We start from the raw sequence: 21,597 nt of genomic DNA on the forward strand, positions 1-21,597 counted from the left end.
ACTGAAGAAAAAAAAAAATCTTTGATGTGTTGAACCCTTCCTGTTAAAAACACCGAGTTTAGACCTCGGGCCTCTTGCTTGCAAGAGAGTTGTAATTTTCCCAGTTTACCCAGAAAGAGCCTGGCATCCTGTGCGTGAATCACGCCAATTCTCAGAGGACCAGGGTCAGGTGACAACGCTTCTGCAGAAACCGCTGCTGGGCCTCTGCGGGCAGCTCTTCGCTGCTTACACCACAGCTGCCCAGGCCATGGATTCCGGACCTTCCTTCTCTTTCCTTGTTTCTCAGCTCTGTCACTTGCGTGTGGATGAAAACTCTGTCCTATTTATCCCCCACTTGCAGACCTGTTTCGCCTCCATTTGCACTTTGATTTCAGTATTCCTGACCTATAAACGTGGGTTTTCTGGGCTACCCTTTGGAGCTGCTAATAACATCCACTGACTCCCTTATGAGTTATGAGTTCAGTTAAGGAAAATTCTTTTTTTTTTTTTTTTGCACCAGGAATTGATCTCAGAGGCGTTTAACCACTGAGCCACATCCCAGCCCTTTTTATTCTTTGTTTAGAGACAGGGTCTCTCTAAATTGCTTAGGGCCTCACTAAGTGCTGAATCTGGCTTGGAAATCATGATCCTCCTTTCTCAGCCTCCCCAGCTGCTGGGATTACAGGTGTGCGCCCAACTAGGAAAATTCTTTTCTTTCTATCTTTCTTTCTTTTTTTTCTTTCTTTTTTTTTTTTGTAACAGGAATTGAGCTCAGGGGCACTTGGCCATTGAGCGACATCCTCAGCCCTACCTATTTTGTATTTTATTTAGAGACAGGGTCTCACTGCGTTACTTAGCTCCTTGCCATTGCTGAGGCTGGCTAGGAAAATTCTTAATACTTTACTTATTCTTTTTATGGGTGTGTAGGAGTCATGGGTTTCTTTTCTTTTCTTTCTTTCTTTTTTCTTTTCTTTTTTACCAGGGAGTGAACCTAGGGACATTCTACCACTGAGCCACATCCCCAGCCCTTTTAGATAGGATCTCATTAAATTGCTTAGGGCCTTGCTAAACTGCTGAGGCTGGCTTTGAACTTGCCATCCTCCTGCCTCAGCCTCCTGAGCTGCTGGGATTACAGGCCTGCACCACCATGTCCAGTGGTTTTCATTAAACAACAACAACAATCTTTTGTTTTGTTTTGTTTTGTTTTTGCAGAGCTAGGCCTGGAACCAGGGCCTTGAACATGCTGGCAAGCATCCTACCGCTGAGGTGCACCAGAGCATCTCTGCTCAGAAGAGTTGAGGGCATCAGGCAGGAGGCAGTGGCCTCCCAGGGCCTCTGAGAAAGGAAAGTGGGAGGGCCTGCTCAGGTGGCCAGAACAAGGTCAAGAGCTAGGTTCTTGGGCTGGGGATGTGGCTCAAGCGGTAGTGCGCTCGCTCGAGCTCGCCTGGCATGCGTGCGGCCCGGTTTGATCCTCAGCACCACATACTGAAAGGGTAAAGTTTCTAAGCTGCAAAGCCTGAATTAAAATGTAAAAGACCAGGTATTGTTAAGTTCCTCTGCTACACCCAGAACCTGAAATTCCTGAGATAGTTAAGACAACGCCCTACTGGCCATTAGCCTAGGGCCCTGTGCAGTTTGTCAGTTTGAATGGGAGTGACCAATCACCCCCGACCGACCTGTTCCCGCCAATGAATGTGCTAATCATGTCTCAGAGTTGTTGTTCAATTTTCCCGCGCCTCATGATGATTTGTTCTGATGTATGCAAAGCCCCCCCAGCCCTCCCCAAAAAGTGTACTTAAGCTCTGCTTGACCTCTGCTCTGGGCTCTGGGCTGCTCTCCCTTCCTGAGTGAGCCTTGGGCCTCAGCGGGCTGAATTAGGATCCTCTTCAATAAACTCCCTCCTGTTCATTGCATGAAGCTGGTCTCTTGTGGTCTCTTCCTCCGATGTTTTGCCGGACCCTTACAATACAAACAAAGATGTTGTGTCTGCCGAAGACTAAAAAATAAATATTAAAAAATTCTCTCTCTCTCTCTTAAAAAAAAAAAAAAAAGAGCTAGGTTCTTCCCCTGGTTCAGCTCCTAAGTGGCCACTTGACCTTAAGACAACCTCTTTGAGGGGAGGAAGGACATTTCTTGCATTCTTGTTTGGGCGTGGCTGCAAAAGTGAGGTGACTGAGGTGATGGCTGTGCCTGGCAGGAAGCTGGGTTCTGGTGGGATGGCAGCCTGCCCGGAACCCTTAGGAGATGACACCCACAGTCCCAATGGCGGCAGCTACCGTTTCAGGGGCTACATGTGCCCGCACCTGTGTGTCCTTTAGTCCTGGGATCCTCTCACGCACACAGGCAAAGGCTCAAGGGGATAGATCTAGTGGACACTGGCTCCAAATCTGGTCATGTTCTAAGCCCATACCCACTGCCTCTGGATGTGACCGGGTGGCCCCTGTCCCCTTCCCTCCAAATGCCTTCTTCCTCCCTGAGAGGAAAGAATCATGAGGGTCCTCATTGCACTTCGAGGGACACGGCAGATGAGGCCTGCGCCCGCCATGTGGCTTCCTTGTCGGATCCTGGACAGGAAAAGCTGTTGAAGTCCCAAAGAGCCTGGGGTTGGCGAGTGGTATGTGCGATGTCCCAGCCTGCTGTGCTGATGTCCAGGGTCAAAACAAAGGAAGAAAAGGAAACCCTAAGGAACTCTGAATGACCTTTGCCAGGTCTCTATGAATACAAAGTCCACAATAAAAGTTCACTGTTTAACAAAGCCACAGGATCCAGGCGAAAGCCAAGAACCCCAGTTCCCGAGCTCTGGGATGCACCGCCAGATGTGAGGACAAGAAGGGGCCATCAGATCTGATGTCTGGGAAGGAGCCTGGCCCCTGACCAAGGAGTGGAGACCAGGCAATCCCAGGAGACAAGGGATTTGGGGCTGCCCTTCTCTAACCGGGAGGCCTCTGGGAGCCTGGTCTGCTGTGGCTTCCCTCCACCCACCCGAAATGCCTTGGGATTCTGGGAGGTGAGCGGAGGGATGAGGAGGAGGCCCTTTCTCTAGCCTGGGAGATGATTTTTTTTTTTTCCTCCATAAACAGAGCGAGGATTCCTCTGAAATATGCAACACAGCCGAGGAATCTTGACCTAGTTTTTTTTTTTTTTTTTTTTTAAAGAGAGAGAGAAATTTAATGTTGATTTTTTTTTTAGTTTTTGGCGGACACAACATCTTTGTTTTTTTTTTTTTTTTAAAGAGAGAGTGAGAGGGCTGGGGATTTAGCTCAAGCGGTAGCGCGCTTGCCTGGCATGCGTGCGGCCCGGGTTCGATCCTTAGCACCACATACCAACAAAGATGTTGTGTCCGCCGAGAACTAAAAAATAAAATATTAAAAATTAAAAAAAAAAAAAAAGAGAGAGTGAGAGAGGAGAGAGAGAGAGAGAGAGAGAGAGAATTTTTAATATTTATTTTCCAGTTCTCGGCGGCGGACACAACATCTTTGTATGTGGTGCTGAGGATCGAACCCGGGCCGCACGCATGCCAGGCGAGCGCGCTACCGCTTGAGCCACATCCCCAGCCCGACACAACATCTTTGTTTCTATGTGGTGCTGAGGATCGAACCTGGGCCGCATGCACGCCAGGCGAGCACGCTACCGCTTGAGCCACATCCCCAGCCCTTGACCTGGTCTTTTTAAAGCCCCTGTGACCTTGAAACTTGGAGCCCATAGGAGGGACAGGCTCCACCGGGAGAGAAACCTAAGGGGCTACCCTGAGGGCCTAGGAAGAGAGAGGAGGGGTAGGGACAGGTGAAAGAACCCTCCCAGAGCCAGTGAGTCAGACTGTGGTACTGCAGAGAGCCCAGCAGACCTCCCCCTCCCTTGCCAGATACCCTCCCTCTTGCACCTGCTCCTAGCCGGGGCAGAGCTCCCTGTTCCCCTTTCCTGATGGCTTCACATCCATTGAGCAGGAGACAAACAGTGGTTCCAGGCCTTTGTGCTTGGAGTTTCCATTTTGTTCATTCTTTCATTCATTCATTGACAGTCCCCCCGCCTTTTGAGGTACCAGGGACTGAGCCCAGGGGTGCTTTACCACTAAGCCACATCCTCAGCTCTTTTTAGCTTTTATTTTGAGACAGGGTCTGTCTCACTAAGTTGTTGAGGCTGGCCTCCAACTAGCAACCCTCCTGATTCAGCCTCCCCAGTAGCTGGGGGTATAGAAGTGGTGCCGCTCTGCCTCGCTCACTGACCTTTTCTATATGCCTGTCACCGCCCTGGAGGACAGAGCACAGTCTAATGGGGCAGAGTGGAAAGGGAACAGTTACTTAGGCACATGTCCCACTGGTGGGCCAGAAGAAGGAGGCCATGGAGAAAGTGATGGTCCCGGGGTCGGCTGGTGAGGTGGCATCTGGAGGGTGTTCCAGGACACAGCTTAACACGGTCAGGGATGAGATCCAGCCTGGGGCAGGAGCCAAATCAGCAAGGCCCCCTAGGCTGCATGACAAGGTTGGGATTTTTTTTCCCAGAGGGCAAGGGGGGGGGCGGTGCAGCCCCAAAGAATTCTCCGCAGAGTCTGGCTGCTGGGATTGCAGAGGTGTGGAATGTGGAACCCAGAGAGGGCGTGGGAGCCTCACACTGGCTAGTGGCCAAGTCCCAGGTGTCCTGACTCTTAGCACCCCTCCCCTGGTAGACACAGCAGACACCTCCGCTGTGGAGGAGGGCAGGAGTGGAGAAACAGACTGCGCAGGTGCATTGGCTGAGGGGGGGGGATGGGCGGTAGTGGGCCCCGTGGGTGACTTGCCCTGGGTGGATGCCAGGTGTCGCTGGGCTCACGTCCCTGTCCTTTGGGCTTTGATCCCAGCTCCCTGGAGGGAGGTGAACCTGGATTCCTGAGGGCAGCAGCTGCTCTCTCTCTGCTCTTAGTCCCAGAGGGGGTGGCCGCCATCTGCAGGCTCTCTGATCTCCCCCATGGTACCGTTTCTGAGCCCCGGTAACTTTCCTTTCTGACCTCACTGTCTGAGTCAGGCTTGACCCCTCTCCCAGGACACTGGCTGCAGGAAGTGCTGAGCTGCCCTCTCCCAGGGCTGAGCTCAGCCATGCCATTCCCTGGCCTCTGGCACATTCCACTCCTTCTGTCTGGGGGATGATCAGACATGCCAGGGAGCCCAAGGCTGCCCAACCACTGGGACAAAACAAATGGCTGGAGGGTGGGGCTCCACAGAGACCAAGTCACCAGGGAACTCCAGGAGAGGCCCAGAGAAAGCAACCCACCAATGGAGCACCTAATGAGAAACTGACGTGACTCCATTTTTGAGAAACCAGCTGAGTCCAGGCTGGAGCTTGCAATAAAGACTCTTGTGCGCTTGCATCCGATCTGGCTCCTGGAGGGCTATCAGGGGTCCCACGAATCTGGCATTACATTACTACGTGCCAGTGATGCGGGTCTTGAAGATCAGGGTGGGTCCCGTTTGCCCTCTACCATCTACCCCTGTGTGGATGGTAGAACACCTGAGAAATGCTGAGGCAGGTGCCGAAAAGAAGTTTTATGTAAAGGATAGAAGAGACAGACTGCTGGGCAGGGTGGGGGTGGCTTTGGAAGGGGATCCAGAGCTGGTATCCATGGAAGGGGGGTGTGTCACCTCCTCTTTTAGTTTCCAGGTTTCTTTCTTCTCCTGTCCCCTCCTCTCATCCCACCCTTGTGGCCAAAAGGCGGGAAAGGAGCCTTGCAGGGGGTGCCTCTCCCTATTTTCCATATCTGCCCCGGAAGGCCCTGGGGAGCCACCCTGGGGTGCTCATTAACAACTCCTTGCTGGGAGGAACAATTCCCTGGAGGCAGGTGCTCCCCACCGGTGAGGAGGAGGGGGAAGTGTCCTCAAGGTCCTTTGAATTGGCTTCCACCTTCCGGACCACACAATGGTCTGTCCACCCTAACTGCCTGTCCTTTGTTCTAACCTCACCAGGTACTAACGCCCCGGGAGAAGGAATTCTTCTGTTAGAGAGGAGAAGACGCGAGGGCCGCCTTCATGGTGGATGACCACTGACCCCCATGAAGGGCCTGCAGCAGGGAGGGGTGGCTGGCTGGACCAAGGCAGGCTGCTCTCCAGCTGCATCCAGCTGCCGGGCGCAGGCGCAGGTGCAGAGCAGGTGGAGAGCTGGGCTAGTTGGGGTCAGACTGACAACCGTGCGAGGAACGCGGAAGGGAGTGGAGGTGGGACCGACGTGGGACCTGGGCCGGGCCAGGAGGACCGTGGGGAGAGCGCACCACAGCTGGGGGGAACGGGCACAGTCCGTGGGTGGCTGGCGTCGGGTGTCAGAGGGAGAGGAGGGAGGAGGGGCCGGGGGTGAGCGGGTGACACCTGCCAGGAGCCGGGAGGAGTGGGCGTGGGTGCTGAGCTGGTTCCGCTCCCAGGGTGAGAGGTCCCCTGGCCACCAGGTCGTGCCACCGCAGCGCGCACGGGGCCAGTAGATGTTTACAGAATGAATGAGTGGCTTCCTGGGGGGAGTTTGGAATGGAGTGACTTAAGAAGTATTTTAGCCAAGAGACCAAGTAGAATACTTAACTACCAAGGACCACTGGTTGACCTTTAAGACATTCCAGTCCTGGGGCTGGGGCTGCGGTCAGCGGTAGCGCGCTTGCGTGACGCTGGGTTCGATTCTCAGCACCAGGTATAAATAAATAAAGGTCTATTAACAACTTAAAAATTAAAAAAAAAAAAAAGAAAGAAACTGCAGTCGTCCTTTTCCTGGCCAGGTCATCTCTGCCGAGGACAGCTCCAGGAGAGAGGCTGGGTGCTGGGGTGTAGCTCCGTGGGCGATCCCCTGCCTGGCCTGTGGGAGGCACTGGGTTCCACGCTTAGCACCACATAAAAATAAATAAAATAAATGCGTTCTGTCCATCTACGACTACAAAAAAAAAAAAAAAAAATTAAAGGGGGGAGGGTGGGATTGTGGCTCAGTGATAGAGCGCTGCCCAGCACATGAGGAGCACTGGGTTCCATCCTCGGCACCACAATAAAAAATAATCATCATAATAAATAAAATAAAGGTATTGTGTTCATCTACAACTAAAAACTTTTTTTTTTTTTAAAGAATCATGTCTCGGGCTGGGAATGTAGCCCAGTTGGTAGACTGCTTTCCTTGCATGCACAGCCCTGGGCTCAATCCCCAGCAACACACACACACACACACACACACACACACACACACACACACACACAGTGTCTCCTGTTTGCACTTATAAGGCAGCTTCTCTTTTGCACAGTCTAAGATTGGCAGGGGCTTAGTGCTGGGCATTCTGCTGTAAAAAGTAAAACGGCCTGGAGAAAAAAAGTTGTAAAGGTATTTTTACTTTTTTCTTTCTACCCCCCCCTTATTTTTTATCCCAACAGTAGCTCTGTTGAGATATAATTCACATACCATAAAATCCTTTAGAAGGATTTTTTTTTTGATGGACCTTTATTTTATTTATTCGTGTGCAGTGCTGAGAATCAAACCCAGTGCTTCTCGTATGCTAGGCAAGGGCTCACCACTGCACCACCACCCCAGCCTAGAAGGATTTTTTTACCAGTAGTTTTCAGTATATGCACAAATTTGGGCAACCATCACTCTCTACATATAATTTCAGAACATTTTATTCACTCCAAAAAGAAGTCCCACACTGACAGCACTCACGCCCCACTCCTCATCCCTCTCCAAGTCCCCAGCCACCACTAGTCTACTTTGTTTCTCTGGATTTGTTTTTTCTTAATATTTCATACACATGGGCTTTTGCAATACATGGTCTTTTGTGACTAGCTTCTTTCAGTGAGCATGATATTTGCAAGGTTCCTCTGCGTTGCACCACACATTAGAACTTCATTTCTTGTATTATGAAATAACACTCCATTATATATCCTATGATGGCCACAGGTTGTTGTCTCTTTTTTTTTTTTAGCGAGGTGCTGGGGATTGAACCCAGGGCCTTGTGCATGGGAGGCAAGCACTCTATACCAACGGAGCTATATCCCCAGCCCAGGTTGTTTCCCTATTTTAGTTACTATAAATAATGTTGCTATACACACTGAAGTCCAAGTTTTTCTGTGGACATACATTTTCATTTCTCTTGAGTACACAGCTCAAAGTGGAATGACTGGGGATGTTAGCCCAGTGATACAGAACTTGCCTAGTATGCTCAAGGCCAGGGGTTCAATTCCCTTCCCGGTATGGAAAAAAAAAAATGTGGAGTGGAGTGCCATGGCCCAGCATGTAATCCCAGCTACTGGGAAGGCTGAGGCAGGAGGATCATAAATTAGAGGCCATCCTCAGCAATTTAGGGAGACCCTGTCTCAAAAAGTAAAAAGGGCTCGGGATGTAGCTTGGGTAGAGTGCCACTGGGTTCAATCCACAGTACCAGAAAAAAAAAAGAAAGTGGAATCACAAGGTCATATGATAACTCCCACCATTTTTGTATTGCCTAAATTATTTACAATAAGTACATAAACCTTTTATAATAAATAAATACATATATATTCCCCCCTCTTTTTTTTTTTTGTACCAGGGATTGAACCCAGGGCTGGTAAGCCACATCTCCAGCCCTTTTTCATATTTTATTTAGAGACAGGATCTCACTGAGTTGCTTAGGGCCTTGCTAAATTGCTGAGGCTGGCTTGAACTCATGATCCTCCTGCCTCAGCCTCCTGAGCTGCTGGGATTATAGGCCTGTGCTGCTGCACACAGCTGTATTTTTATCTTCCATTCTAAACCATGGGCTCAAACTAAAATGCACACACAGATCACCTGGGATCTTGTTAATGCACAAATGCTGAGTCACCAGGTCTGAGGCGGAACCTGAACTTATTCTAACAAGCTCCCAGGAGATGTCAGTGGCACTGGTCCCCATGCCACCATTTTTTTTTTTTTTAATTAAAAACAATCTTTTTTTTTCTTTTCTTTTCTTTTTTTTTTTTTTTTTTTGATCAGGGATTGAACTCAGGGCACTCAACCATTGAGCCATATCCCAAGCCCATTTTATTTATTTATTTATTTATTTATTTATATCTAGAGACAGGGTCTCACTGAATTGCTTAGGGCCCTGCTAAGTTACTGAGGCTGGCTTTCAACTTGTGATCCTCCTGCCTCAGCCTCCCAAGCCACTGGGACTGCAGGTGTGTGCCACCGCACCTGGCCACAATTTAAACAGCAAGGTTCTTCCTTTCTCATCCAAAGGAGTGAAAGGGTCCTTGACAGTTCTTTACTCATGAAGGAAATATGTACATTCAATGGGGGATTGGACCCTGCAGATGCCAAGGGGCTCTAGTCTCTTATATAAAATGCCATAGTGTTTGCATGAAGCCTAGGCACATCCTCTTGTGCCCTTTAATTCATCTCCAGATCACTTGCAACACCTACCACAATGTAAAGCTACATAAGTAGTAGATAAACTACTTAGAAAATAACAAAGAAAGAATCTGCATAGGTTCAGCACAGATGTAATTTTACTTTTTAGTTTTTGTGAACGGGATTGAACCCAGGGCCCTGTGCATGCTAAGCACATGCTGTTATCTCTGTTAGAAACCATCTTATTTAGGGCTGAAGGTGTAGCTAAGCATAGAGTGCTTGCTGCACATGCATAGGTCCCAGGTTTGATCTCCTATACTGAAAAAATAAAATCGTCTCAGGCTGGGGTTGTGGCTCAGCGGTAGAGCGCTCACCTCGCACGCTCAAGACCCTGGGTTCGACCCTCAGCATCACATAAAAATTAATAAGTGAAATAAAGGTATTATGTCCAACTACAGCTAAAAAAAAATTTTAAAAGTAATAAAAAAATTGTCTCATATATTTCTTTATTTGCCATACGCCCCCTCTAAAATATAAGCTCTGCAAGAGCAGGACTCTTCTCTTTCTTCACCACAGTCTGGCACGTGGTAGGCACTCTATGAGCTTTGGTTGAGAGAATGTCTATGTAATATCCTCATTTATATGAGATCAAGTGTCAAACAGGCAGAGGCAATGGGACTTAATGATGTGATACACTAAATTCCCAAGGGTATGGTGGCTCCCAGGGAAGAGAATGAATGACAGAAAAGAAAAATCCTGCAGCAGGCCTCCAGCCCAGATCACCATCCTTTCTCTGCCAGGTAAATGTGGGCCAGCTGCTTCTCTTCTTATTCATTTCCCCATGAGTAACATGGATGAGGGCCAGACTAGCAGATCTCCAGGGTCCCCCTCTCCCTAGCATCTTTTGATTTCATGGGGAAATTTGGACTGATTTTATTTTATTTTTTAAATTTATTTGGGAAGGACTGGGAATTGAACTCAAGGGCACTCAACCACTGAGCCACATCCCCAGTCCTATTTTGCATTTTATTTAGAGACAGGGTTTATTTAGAGACAAGGTCTCACTGAGTTGCTTAGGGTCTTGCTAAGTTGCTGAGGCTAGCTTTGAACCAGAGATCCTCCTGTCTCAGCCTCCTGAGCTGCTGGGATTACAGGCATGCACCACTGAACCTGGCCTGATTTTATTTTATATTTATTTTTGCGATGCTGGGGGAATGAACTTAGGGCCTCACGCGTGCTAGGCGAGCACTCAACTGCTAAGCTAAGGCTCTGGGTCCCTGGACTGACTTTTAGAATTTTTTCATTTTGATTAACAGGTAATAATCATACATACTTATATATGGTAGTTCAGTACATGTACACAGCGTGGAATGATCAGGGTAATGAACATTTAAACATCCGAATCAGCTCTCATGGTTGGGACCCTTGAGGGTCTCTCATCCAGTTCATAAACTAGACAATACGTTGCTGTGAACTATGGTTGCCCTGCTGTGCAACCTAGTACTCAATCCTCCTGACTGTTTTGTTACCATTACCCAACCTACCCCTCCCCTACCTTCCTAAGCTCTTCTAATGTGGGGGACTAGAAGGAAATTCTCCTTCCAAGATTAGCCTGACAGCCCCCTGGGAGACATCCTGCCCGGAAGGCATCCTGCAGCTACCTATCTCCCTGGAACATCCTGCGGTTATCAGGATCATCGGACATTTTGCAGCTGGCAGTTTTACCACCCACATCCAGCAATTTCGGAGACCTTCCCCATCCCCAGCATATGAATACCCACCCAGCAATTGCTGATTAGAGAGCTTCCCCATCCCCAGCATATAAATACCCCTGTGTGAACAATAAAACTTTGCAGCTTGATCAGAACTTTTATCTTGCTGTCACCCTTCGTGTCTCTTGTCCCTTCATTCCTCCCCATCTAGGTTCGCTGCCCACGTTGATGTGTCCTGCTGGACGGGACAGTTCTGATCTCTTCTACTTTGACATCAACTTTTTTAACTTCCACGTATGAGAAAGAACGTGTACTATTTGTCCATTTTTTATTTCACTTAATGTCCTACAGTTTCATTCATGTTGCTGCACATGACAGAATTACATTCTCTTTATGATTGGATAATATTCCACTGTGTGTGAAGGTAGAGCCCAGTGCCTATGCAAGCTAGGCAAGCACCCTACCACTAAGCTACACCTCCGGCTGTTATGGTTTGGATCTTTAATATCCCCTGAAAAGCTCCAGTGTTAGGCAACCCAGGAGGGTTTAGAGAAATGATGTGATGAGAGTATAACAGCCGTAACCTCATTAATTCATGTGATGGATTAATAATTAAGAAAAACTACTGGGTGGTAACTGTAGGCAGGTGAGACATGGATGAATGAAGTAGGTCACTGGGGACATGCCCTTGAACTATATCTTGTTCCTGACTCCTTGTGCTCTCTCTGTTTCCTGCCTACCATGAGCAGAGCAGGTTTTTTTCTACCAAGATGTTTTGTCTCACCACCAAGATGTTTTGCCTCACCTCAGGCCCAAAGCAAAGAAATCAGCCTTCCATGGACTGAGACCTCTGCAACCTTGAGCTCCAAATAAGCTTTTCCTCCTCTAAGTTGTTCTTGGTGGGGTATTTTGGTCATAGCAAAGAAAAGCTAACATAGACATTGGTACCAGGGTGAGGTAATGGCTGTGACTAACCTGACCATATGGTTCAGAAGACTTTTTTTTTTTTTTTTTTAAGGAGAGTGAGAGAGAATTTTTAATATTTATTTTTTAGTTCTCGGCAGACACAACATCTTTGTTGGTATGTGGTGCTGAGGATCGAACCCGGGCCACACGCATGCCAGGCGAGCGCGCTACCACTTGAGCCACATCCCCAGCCCAAGACTTTTTAATGGTTTGGGGATACAGGCTGTGGATACCTCAGAATGTTGTAAGGAGAGCTTAAAGGGCAGTTCGGACAGGAGCTCAGAAGATCAGAATGACAGGAGGAATGTGGACAGTAAAGACTGTGCTCATGCAGCTTCAGATAGGAATGAGGACTCCGCTGAGAATTGGACTAGAAGCCATTCAGGTTACATTTTTGGAAAAGGGCTTGTTAACATTTTATCCATGTCCTGAGATTTTATGTGAAGACAAATATACAAGTGATAATAAGCCAGGCATGGTGGCACATGTAAGATCAGGCGAGGCGGGCAGCAAACAAAGGTGGCAAGTTTAAAAAGGCCACCAAACGAGGCTATATTTAAGACTCACTCCTGGGTGGAACTCAATCAGACTGACAGAGTGGACGGGAGAAGGGTTTGAGGAGAAACCACTGTGTGGGAGTTTGACCAGACTGGGATTTTATGGGGCTCACGGCAGGAAGGGAAGGACTGGAGACAGGAAAAGGCATTTTTAGGGTCCCTTGTCCCACTGGAGTTGGTCAGGGCTGCTGGCTGAACTCCAGGATTGGCCAGGGGGTCTCACTGATTGACAGCCGTTTCTGTCAGCGCCTGATTGATGTTTCTTTCCCTGAGTGGGCTGCTTTGTTCTGAGTCTCTGCCACTGACCTAACAGCACACACCTGCAATTCCATAGACTTTGGAAGCTGAGACAGGAAGATTGCAAATTCAAAGCCAGCTTCAGCAACTTAAGAGTCCTGAGCAACTTAGTGATCCCCTGTCTCAAAATAAAAAAAATAAAAAGGACTGGGGATATAGCTCAGTGGTAAAGAAGCTCTAGGTTCAATGGAAAAAGAATGAAGCAAGGAAGGAGATAGATGAAGTAATTAATCTGATGGAGGAAATTTCAAGGCAGCATAGCATTCAGACAACTTTTGATGGCAACTTTTGGCCAGCTTTACTGTGAAAATTGGGAGCAAAAAGCAGAGAGGAAAGATTTGAAAAATTTTCAGTTTGACCAGACAAGCAGCACACATAATATTGGGGCCAATGAAGTGTGACCATTGAAGACATTACTGTCGGGCTGGGAATATGGCTCAGCACACTCGCTGTTCGATCCTCAGCACCACATACAAACAAAGATGTTGTGTCTGCCGAATATTAAAAAATAAATAAATAAAAATATTAAAAATTCTCTCTCTCTCTCTTTTTTTTTAAAAAAAGAAAAGAAATTACTGTCACTAAAAATAAGCTAAGTATCTTTTCAGAGGCAGATGGCTTCAAGCATCTCAGAAATCAGCAAGACCTACCCATCCCAGGTTCAAGGTCCCCGTATGGTGCTGGTTCCGCAGGAATTCAGGATGCTGGAGTTAGGGGTCATGGGATCTTCCACTGAGATTTCAAAGGAAGACCTGAGAGACTAGGCCAAGTGTAGCAGAGTCAGAATCCCTGTAGGAAGCTCCTGAGAGGGTGATGTGTGAAACTATAAAATGAAGCCAAAGCTAGAAGGGAGACCCCAGGAACTAATAGATGCCAGGAATATGGAACATTGCCAAGGAAAGCTACAGGAAGTGAGAAGAGCCAACCTAAAAGAGAGGCCATGCAGGCTGCAACTGGTAAGGCCACGGGGCAGAGCCGCCAGAGCCCTTTGGAGCTCATGTCTTGCCACCCTGTGTCCTGGATGCTGGACATGGAGCTTCAGGACCTAATGTCTACCTGGTTGGGTTTTGGTCCCATGTCTTTCTATGACCCTATTCCTCCCTCTTGGATAGGTAATGTTTAGTCTGCGTCATTGTATATTGGACGTAGGTAACTTGCTTTCAAGTTTTACAAGGACTTACAGTCAAAGAGTTTGCCTCGAGTTTTGGAGGAGACTTTGATACCGCCGACCACCATGACGGTCCTTGCTTCCCTGAATACTGAAGTATAACACCAGGGAAGCTCACGGAGGCAAGTGTAGAGGGGAAAGTGGAGGCTTTATTACAGGATAGCACAAAAGACTCCCCTCCCTCACAGGAAGAAGGGAACCAGAAAGGTGGAATCTCTGGGAAGCGGAGGTCTTCTCCCTTTTATATCTAAGGTCTTCTTTTTTTCCCTCCCACATTCTTGTCCTTTATTTTCCTTTATCCTGCATATGAAAGGGGATGCATATGAAAGTGGGAAGGCCAAAGGTGGGAGACAGGTGGGCCTCTGGGCTGGGGGAGAGTGATGGGGCAGGAAGGGCCTAGGGTGATTTGATTAGCATCTCCCTGTTTTGCTGGGAGCTGCTTCATTCACAGTTCTTTTGGATGGGCTGGGCCTTGGGGACATTAGCATTTCAATCTCCCAGGTGTTGTTCTGGTTTCCTGGGCTCAGACCAGACTCCATTTTCTTTATGGTCTCCATTTTCTTTATTAGACTCCATATTAGACCGGATTTACCTAACTACACTAACTACCTTTCTTTAAATCTGGCTTCAAATATGGACTTGAACTTTTGGAACTGTTCAAGGCTGGAACTGTTAAGGCTATGGAGATTCTTGGAGATGGACCAAATGCATTTTGCATTGTGAGACCGGGGTGGAATGTTATGGTTTGGATCTTTAATGTTAGGCAATCCAGGAATGTTCAGAGGTGAGATGATTATGAGAGCTGTAACCTCCTCAGTGGATTAATCCATTTGGTGGACTAATAATTTGAATGCACTACTGGGTGGAAACTCTAGGTAGGTGGGATATGCCCTTATACAATATCTTGCCCCTGATTTCTGGCACTTTCTCTCTGCTTTCTGGCTGCCGTGAGCTGAACAGCTTTTCTCCATCACATCCTTACACTAGGCCTGGAGCATGGAGTTGGCCAAACATGGACTGAACCTGTTATGCTCGAATTCGGGACCCCCAAAAGACCACCAGAGACCAAGATCGATGTAAACAGCAAAGAGGTGTTTATTGCGAGCTAGCTCGGTCCTCCTCGCGCACACACAGCAACTGGTGATGCTGAGAGGCCCCAGCCCAGGGTTTGCAGCAGTTTTATACATTCTTGGAGAAGGCAGGGACCCCCACATACATCATAGCATCTTCTTAGCAAATCATCACACACCACGGGAAAATCAAATAACAACTCTAAAACATGATTAGCACATTAACTGGCAGGAACAAGTTGGGTAGAGGTGATTGGTTAGTACAAGAGGGGGTTTCCATTTGAACTGATTGGTTTAGGCCACGAGGGGAGTACGTGCTGAACTACATGGTTTCCCAACACATTATCAACCACCATAAACTACTGGGAGGGTCATCTGGCAGCCCAGGTATTTCCCTGTCTCATGCTGATTGGTGGCTGCTAGGGGGTTGCTATGGATCCCCACCTAGCCTGACTGAGTCAGGGACACCTGGCACAGAAGATCTCTCCTGTTATTTGTAGATAAACAACTTAGCAGGGTGGGAATGTGCCTAGGAGTGCTCTGTGGGTCTTTCCAAGGACAAAGGTCATGTCCCTTCCTTGGACAGGCTTTGCTCTGAGGTAGAGGCTGGTTTTCCAAACCTATAAAACCATGACCCCCAAATAAAACTTTTTTTCCTCTAAGTTGTTCTTGTCAGGTATTTTGATCACAGTGACAAAAACGTGACTAACACACCAGCCCCATACTAAACTTTTTAGAGCCGAGAAGGTCCAAGTGTGAGCCTTGCTTTGCCATCCTGAGGACTTTATTTAAGCTTCAATTTCCTCTTTTGGGTGTGTGTGATAGGGTTTCATGAAGTTTCCCAGGCTGGGCTCGAACTCACGATCTTATGAATTCAGTCTCCCAAAGTGCTGGGATTACAGGCGTCTGCCACCACACTTGATTGTTTTCTCTTTAATGCAGTTGGGATAACCCATAGCTCAGGAGGCTGAGGCAGGAGGATACCAAGTTCAAAGCCAGCTTCAGCAATTTAGGGAGGCCCTAAGCAATTTAGCAAGAACTTATCTCAAAATAAAAAGATAAAAAAGTGAAGCCAGATTTAAAGTTAGGTAGTCAGTGTAGTTAGGTAAATCGGGTCTAATATCCAGTAAGATCTAAAATGGAGGCCATGTTGAGAATGAATTCTGGGAAATGAATGTTAATAAAGTCTGGGAAAAGCCCAAGGCCCAGAGCCCATCCCAAAGAAGTGTTAATGAACAGCACCCAGCAAACTTGAAGATGCTGACTCAGAAGTCCTTCCAGCCCAGATTACTTCTTTGGCCCACCTGTGTCCCACTCCTCCAGCCTTCCCACCTACATTCCATCACTGAAAGAACTATAAAAAGGGGAGACAACCCCACTTCCACGGATTCCATCTCCTGGGTCCCCTTCTTCCTCTGGGAGAAGTCTTTTCTGCTGTCCTTTAATAAACTTCTAATTTCCACTCTGACCTTGCCTGGGCGGGCTTCTCTGGTGTTAGTCTTCAACATTGGGGAAGCAAGGACTCTTCTCTGGTGTTATTCTTCAACATTGGGGAAGTAAGGACTCGTCACCTGTCAACAGCGGTAACAAAAGGGCTATGGATGTTGCTCAGTGGTTAAGCACCTGTGGATTCAATCCCTAGTACAAAAAAAAAAAAAAAAAAAAAAAAGTTGGGATAATGCTGCCTACATCAAAAAGCTCTCTTTCAGCTGGGAGTGTAGCTCAGTGGCAGAGTGCTGGCCAAGTGCACAGGAGTCCCTGGTTCCATCCCCAGCACAAACCAAAAAGCCCTAATGAGCTGAAGTATCCTAAATGACTTGTAAACTGCAAAGCTCCCACCAAACGTGAGTCTTGGAAGTCTGTCCAGCCCTGGGTGCACTTTATCCCAAATGATCATTCTCTATAGCCTTTCCTAACAGAAAAGAAAAGAAGAAGGAAGAAAAAGGAAGAAGAAGAAGAAGAAAAGGCATGTTTAAGTTTTGTAGTTTGCTTACTTTAAATAACAATGGGTAAGAGCTGAATCATGGTGTGAATCACAGCCTGGACCAGAGCTCCTGGGACACATTCCCCACATTTTTAGCCAAAGCTTTGTTCCCTTCTCAGGGCCGTCCCTCTTCTGCTCTCCACCCAGCAGCCAAGGACTGACTCAGAGTTAAGGGGAAATAGCTTGAATTCCACAGGAAAGCTATTGAGCATTTTCTTAGATTCCTACACTGAGACAGAGTTCCTTTTTTTTTGGGGGGAGGGACCCAGAGATTGAACCCAGGCATGCTTAACTACTGAGCCACATCCCAGCTCTTTTTATTTTTTTTATTTTGAGACAGGGTCTCACTAAGTTGCTGAGGCTGGCCTCCTGCTTCAGCCTCCTGAGCCACTGGGATTACAGGTGTGTGCCACTGTGCCTGAGTGAGCCAGACTTCTTTGTGTGTGTGTGTGTGTGTGTGTTGTATATTGCTTTGTCCCTCCCAGGGGAATGGAGGCCCCAGGAGGGCAGAAAAATCTTAGTTCAGAGGTCTATACTCGGCTTCCAGATGTCCAGGCAAAGGGTCCAAGGGCCACTCTGATGGCCTGTCCCACCCCTCCAAGCCCAGAGTTGGCTCTGGGGAGGGGTGAGCATGTAGCTGCTGGTTACAGAGGACTGCCCCTGTATGCAGTGACAGGGCAGGCCTCATCTGCAGTTTCCCTGGGTGTGCAGGTGGCTCAGCGAGATGCAGGGTCTCCTGGTTCCAGGACATGCCTGAGTCTTTGGCACCTCAGTGCTGGCGTCTGAGGCCAACAAAGGCACCCATGGGTCTGGTGGAGTCCTGATCCGGTGGAGGGTGCCTGGTGCCTAACTTGGTCCTTCTCAAAGTATAGGCACAGGAGGGACTGGGTGGCTGAGCTTGCAGTGGATGTCATTGTCTCAGCCTTGGGGGTACCATAGTGTCCTGACCATGGAGGGTCTGGGGCTGGGATGGGCAGTGCTACCTGGTCTGAGTCTGCCGTATCCCTCTATCTCTTGGTAAGAGCCAAAGGTGAGGGCATCAGGATAGGCAGCCCAGTTTTGGACTGGTAGTGGGGGTGCGGTTGGTGGGAGATGCCAGCTGCAGGGTTCCTGGTTGGGTCTCAGCGGGCCTGGGTATCAGGGTGCGACAACCGTCCTCAGCAACAGCAGCAACCAAAAGGGCAGCAACACTATGGTGGCAGCAGGGCGGGGACCCGCCTCACTGCTCTGGCCTCATGAGGCTCCAGGCAGGCGGGGAAGGCCATGAGGTGCGCGATGTAGTTCTGCTCCTGCACCCCGTGCACCAGGTGCGCCTGCGGGCCGCGCGCGAACACCGCCACGTCCTCCCCTGCGTGCGTCTCCCCTGACAGGGGCACAGCCGCCTGCTGCTTGTAGGTGGGGGCGCCGCTCTCAACCTCCGGGACGTCGGGTCGGTAGCCAAAGTTCAGCACGTAGCCGGGGCCCTTGGCATACAGGATGGACGTGTGAGACTTGCCGTCCTGGGCCTTGTGCGGGGCCAGCCCGAAGATGGAGCTGCCCTGCAGCGTGTAGCCGCCAAAGGAGAAGACGTGGGAGTGGTCGGCGGTGACGAGGGTCAGCGTGTCCTGGTCGCTGGTGAGCTGGCCGGCCTTGTCGATGGCAGAGTCGAACATAATCGCCTCGGTCAGAGCCAGGTGAGCGGCCCCCTTCCACGAAGAGGTAGAAGCCGCGGGGGTTCCTGCTCAGCAGACCCAGGGCCACCTCTGTCATCTTCATCAGGGAAGGCTCTTGCGCTGGCTCCCGGTTGATTTCATATTTTAGGTGTCCAGGTTCGAAGAGGCCCATGAGGTGGGTCACTGCTGGGTGCTGGGACGCCTGAATGAGCTGCTCGGGGTTCCACACATACCGAGCCCCCTGGTGCTTTGCCAGCCATTCCTGCACCAGGTCGCGTCCATCCAGCCTGATTCCATTCTGGGTGGTATCACCTGGGTACTCAGGGTCTGGGGTGCCCTTGGGAAACATGAACTTTCTGCCCCCGCCGAGGATCACGTCAATGTTCATATTGGAGACGAGCTGCATGGAGATGTCCTGGCAGCCCTCCTGCAGCACCGAGGCTGGCATGTCAGCATCTGAGTTCCAGTCGCGGTTCACCGAGTGTGCATTTGTGCCAGCTGAGGAGGCATGCTGCACTGTGGTGGTGGTCACCACTCCTACGGATTTCCCTGCTTGCTTGGCCCGGTACATCACAGACATGACCTCGTTGCCTTGTGTTGTTGTACACTGGTCAAAGTGGTCGGCTGCACTCAAGCCAATGATCAAGAAGTTGCCCTTGACGCCACACAGGAAGGCTGTGGCTGTGCCAGCGCTGTCTGGCACCTGTCTGTCCACGTTGTATGTCTTGGACAGAGCCAAGACATATATGGGAAGTGGTCCATGGCCAGGGGTGTCTCGGGCCCCAGCTTGCCTTGCATCTGTCCCTTTAGGATCCAGGTGAGGGTGGCTGTCACCGTGGGCACGCCCATCCTGTCCCCCAGGAAGATAATGAGGTTCTTGGCTGAGGTCTGAATGGGCTTCAGCTTCTTGGCGGCGTCCAGGGCCTCAGTGGCTTTCTGGTTCCAGACGGCTGGATTCTCCTCCTCCACTGGGATGACACCATGGGCCAGCTATAGCCTCAGGCTCAGCAGCAGCAGCAGCACCCGGGCTCCTTGCATGTCTACGGGTTGGTAGTTGGTGGCAGGCTGGAGCACCCAGGTACCAGCTGCAGAGCAGGCTGTCTGTGAGCCAGACTTCTTGAGGTAAGGAGAGCCCGGAACTGGAGAGGTTTTCAAGAGACCAAATCAGAAGTTGTCAGGGCCTATCCTCCCAGCTACTCAGGAGCCTGAGGTGGGAGGACTGTGAGCCTGAGGGCATATAGCCTGGGCAATATAGTGAGACCCTGCCTCAAAATTAAAAAAAAAAAAAGAGGGCTGGGATGTAGTTCAGTGGTAGAGCACCCTGGGCTCAATCTCCAGGGGGAAGAGGAGGAGGAAGTAAAGCAGGACCACTACTAGTAGTAATAATAGTTCTGACACATCTTGGACGTGTATGTCAAGTAACTTCTTTAATGGGCCTAGGCTGTTCTTGGTTTCAGGGCAGCTGAAGCCAGGATTAGACAGGCAGGCAGTGTAGATAGGTAAATCGAGTCAGTTCAGATCAAGGAGGCCAATTTTGAGAGAGTCCCAGAAGTTGGAGACTGTCCCCTGAAGGATTGAAATGTTGATTCCTTCAGAGCCCTTCCTCCACCCTTATTAGGACCTGCCTCCGCTCCAACCTGTAGCTAAGGAAACCTGTGGCAGGAATTGTCCCTCCCTAAGGGGAGCTATAAGGTTGTTAATTAATGTGTCCTAGGTGGCTCCATCCTGCCTTTCCCCCTTCAGCCCACCTATTTCCCACCTGTTGGCCATACCACCAAGCATTTCCTGGGCCTAGTCACTTACTCAGGAAGGAAAAGAAAACAAACCAAAAAAAAAAAAAAAAAAAGATTAGGGGAAGAGAGCAGGAGAATAAAGGAAGCATAAAAAGGGCAGAACACTTGGCTCCCTGGGATACCAGCCATGGCCCCCTTCTCCCTCCTGGGAGAAGTCTGTTACCCCCCACCCCTTTTAAAAATTTTTTAAATTTATTTTATTTTTTTTAATATTTATTTTTTAGTTCTCAGTGGACACAATATCTTTGTTGGTATGTGGTGCTAAGGATCGAACCGGGCCACACGCATGCCAGGCGAGCGCACTACCACTTGAGCCACATCCCCAGCCCCCTATTTTTTAAAAAAAAAAAAAAAAACATTTTTATTTTTATTCATTTATTTTTGTGTGGTGCTGAGGATCGAACTCAGGGTCTCACACCTGCGAGGCAAGTGCTCTACCACTGAGCTACAGCCCCAGCCCCCCTTTTTATTTATTTATTTTTTTAAAAAATATTTATTTATTTACTTTTAGTTATATGTGGACACAATATCTTCATTTTATTTTTATGTGGTGCTGAGGATTGAACCCAGGACCTCATGCATGGCAGGCAAGTGATCTACCTCTGAGCCACAACCCCAGTCCCCAGCCCCCCTTTTTAAAAATAAACCTTGCTTTATATGCTCGCCTCAGTGTGCTTCTCTAATGTTCAAACTTCAACATGTGAGGGAGCAGAACCGGTCACTGATAAGCAGTAGTGTCTCAGCTACCCGCTGGAGCAAGGCAGCATCGGTCCCAGCCAAGGCCCATCAGCATCAAAACAAGCCTGGGCTTCTGGATTCCCTCCTCCTTTGTTCCTCTGCCTATGAAAAAATCCACTTCTACCTGAACTGCTGAGACTTTCTGTTTTTCCTAACTGTTCTGACTTACGATCCAACAAATACTTTTACAAACACAGAAGCACTGAACATGGTGTGTAGCTGGCTATCTGGGAAGCTGAGGCAGGATAATCACTCAAGCCTGGGAGTTTGGGGGCCAGCCTGGGCACCAGAGCAAGACTCCATCTCAAAACAACACGTAGGGGCTGGGGATGTGGCTCAAGCGGTAGCGCGCTCGCCTGGCATGCGTGCGGCCCGGGTTCGATCCTCAGCACC

At 49.0% G+C, this 21,597-nt stretch overlaps 1 pseudogene; it reads right to left on the reverse strand.

Moving 5' to 3' along the window:
• Positions 1–15,038: 15,038 nt before the first annotated feature.
• Positions 15,039–20,685, reverse strand: LOC101964612 (intestinal-type alkaline phosphatase 1 pseudogene; annotated as a pseudogene).
• Positions 20,686–21,597: the final 912 nt, after the last annotated feature.

Source organism: Ictidomys tridecemlineatus, chromosome 11 (assembly GCF_052094955.1).
Source record: "Ictidomys tridecemlineatus isolate mIctTri1 chromosome 11, mIctTri1.hap1, whole genome shotgun sequence".
Classification (NCBI taxonomy): domain Eukaryota; kingdom Metazoa; phylum Chordata; class Mammalia; order Rodentia; family Sciuridae; genus Ictidomys; species Ictidomys tridecemlineatus.